Source organism: Thamnophis elegans, chromosome 12, assembly GCF_009769535.1.
Source record: "Thamnophis elegans isolate rThaEle1 chromosome 12, rThaEle1.pri, whole genome shotgun sequence".
Lineage (NCBI taxonomy): Eukaryota > Metazoa > Chordata > Lepidosauria > Squamata > Colubridae > Thamnophis > Thamnophis elegans.
This window is the reverse complement of record NC_045552.1, coordinates 2,504,893-2,507,955: the sequence shown is the minus strand read 5'-3', so window position 1 is coordinate 2,507,955 and position 3,063 is coordinate 2,504,893.

The following is a 3,063-nucleotide window of genomic DNA, read 5'->3' as shown; positions in this document are numbered from 1 at the left end:
TGGTCGGCGAACCCGGAAGTAAGTAACTTCCGGGAACGCCGAAGGATCCACCCGCCTGCCCGCGTTTCTTACCCGGTTTTGATGAGTTCTGCACTTCCACGCATGCGCAGAACGCATACAGCGCCTGCGCGATCCTCCAGGAGCAGCTGGAGCATTGCACAGGCACTAGTACGCATGCGTGCACTGCGCGCGTGCACGAGGACGCTGCCGGCCCCGTTCCAACTGAACCGTTTGGAACGGGGCAAGAAACCCACCCCTGGTTAACATTTGTGTGTGTGTGGCCAGATTGTGAGTTTCACCAAAATTGTCTCTTTCCCAAGTAATAATTGCCTATGGAGACGGGGTGGGGAATCACACACACCATCCTGATCTTCTTACTGGACCTTCTCTGGTCGGTTGGCTGTCCAGGGGTGTCAAACTTGATTTCACTGAGGGCTGCATCAGAGTTGTGTTTGATCTCAGGGGCGGCAGGAGTGGTGGCCATGGCCGTGGTGGGGGTGGCCAGCTTGTGTCACTCATCACGGTTCCGTTTTGGGTTGCGATGGTCTCCTGCAGCCTTCTGCCAGCAAAAAGGGAGTCCGGGCATGACCTCCCCCAAGCTCTTTTTTTAAAAAAAAATTGAAAATTTTGAAAAAAAAAACTTTTACAAATATTTACCTCCCCCCCCCTCCCCTCCCCACCCAACCCCCACCCCACCCCAACCTTCCCCCCCATCCCCGGCTTCCCAGAACCAATACAGGGTATAAATCTTTAACAAAGATATTCTAAGATAAACTTAAAAAAAAGTTAGTATCATCTTTCATTTGAGCTTTAACTCCTCTTTGCTAGGTTAGCTCTAAACAAATTATATCATTCCTTGTTTCTTCAGTCATAAACTATCTGGAATTTCTTAGTCCCATATTTATTTTGAGTATAGTCAATCCATCTTCTCCACTCCAGTTTATATCTCTCGTTTGAATGGTCCTTGAGATATGCTGATATTTTAGCCATCTCAGCTAGGTTTGTTACTTTCAATGTCCATTCTTGAATCGTAGGCAAATCTTCCTTCTTCCAGTATTGCGCCACCAAGAGTCTAGCTGCGGTTATTAAATGCAAAGTCAAGTTAGTCTCTATAACTGTACAATCAGTAATTACACCTAACAAAAATAACTGAGGGGTAAACTTTATCCTTTTTTTAAAGAACATTTTGCATAATCCACCATATCATAGTCCATGAAATATAACTGTGCATTTAACTGTTGAGATCCGGATCCTTACTACCCTCCTGGCCTTCCGCAAAGCCACCAAGTCCTGGCTGTTCCAGCAGGCTGGGGGGAGCTGAGAAGCTTCTACCTCCACAGAAATTGTGAATGTTGGTTTTGTTTTTAATATGTTGTCTTTGTCTCGTTCCCCCCTTTCCCTTGTCTTTTGTGAGCCGCCCGGAGTCCTCCGGGAGTGGGCGGCATACAAGACAAATAAATAATAAATAAAATGACCCAAGTCACCAGATCCTAGCAAAGCAAGAGAATGCAACTGTCTTACTGGATCGTTGAGCACACAATTCGAGCAACTTTAAGACGTATGGACTTCATTCATTCCCAGGAATTCCTTCTCAGCCACAGCATTCACAGCGTTAGGAACAAATAAAAGGTAGAGAAATCTCATTCGAGACATCTCATTTGGGGCAACCACGTCCTGGGTGCCTGAGAATGAGAAGTGTTACGAGCCACAACGCAATAAGACTATCTGGGGCAGGATGAGTAAACTCCATAAATGGAAGCTGTATTTCTTGAAATCAATAAAACGTCCCTTGGGGGAATTGCTCCATTTCTCTCTTCCAAGCAGCTGAGCAGATCCTGTGATCCCTGATGCAGAAGGAAAAATCAAGACAGCAAAGTCACTTTTCTTCAGTTCTTTAGCCCTGGAGACGATCCGTTTTAGGGAAGCAGATACAACCTCGGGTTATTTTAAACCACAAGTTCCTTAAATTGTAAACCTCAAGTTTGCACCAAGAAAGGAAGTGGTCAAATCCTTCAAGAACCAGCCTGATCTAACAATACAATCCCCTTCTGTCACTGCTTTAAAAATAAAAATAGGGGCTATTGTTGAAAATCAGTATGGATTGTTTTATCTCTTAATTTCTTCCTGGCAGGTGCCATGGCCTAAAAGTACTCCTTGAATTACTGTCTTTCGTGCAACCATTAAAGATTGTTGTCCCAAAGGTGCTTTTTCAGGTGGCAACTGGACTTTCTTGTTGTTTTTTCTTTGAAGACATTTTGCTTCTCATCCAAGAAGCTTCTTCAGTTCTGACAGGATAGTGGCTTTAAACCATGACCTGGAGGACTGGGAATCTCTGCAGACTTTTAGCTATACAATTTGGGATGAAGACCCTTGGAATGGATTTCCAGAGAAAGAAATTGCAGACTACAAGAACCAGGAGCACCACTCGGTTGACCTTGAGGACACAGATAAATCTCCAAGTGGCCTCAACGACCCTCTCAAAAGGATGCAAATGACCAGCTGTCTGCAAGGAGCATCAATCCTTCCATTTTCCACCATCCAGTCAGAGCTAAAGAAGCTTCTGGGATGAGAAGCAAAACGTCTTCACAGAAAATAAGAAAGTTCAGTTGCCTCCTGAAAAAAGCACCTTTGGGACAACCGTGACTTGGAAGACGGAGAATCGCTACAGATTGAAAGATCGATATTACTAGAAGGAAAGTTACAAGTCCCTTAATGCAGTGTTTCTCAACCTTGTCAACTTGAAGATGTCTGGACTTCAACTCCCAGAATTCCCAAGCATTTGCTGGCTGGGGAATTCTGGGAGTTGAAGTCCAGACATCTTCAAGTTGACAAGGTTGAGAAACACTGCCTTAATGCATTGTACGTCAATATGGTGTACTTTTAAGATCCGTGGACTTCAACTCCCAGAATTCCCCAGCCAGATTTGCTGGATGGGGGAATTCTGGGAGTTGAAGTCCAGACATCTTCAAGTTGACAAGGTTGAGAAACACTGCCTTAATGCATTGTACGTCAATATGGTGTACTTTTAAGATCTGTGGACTTCAACTCCCAGAATTCCCCAGC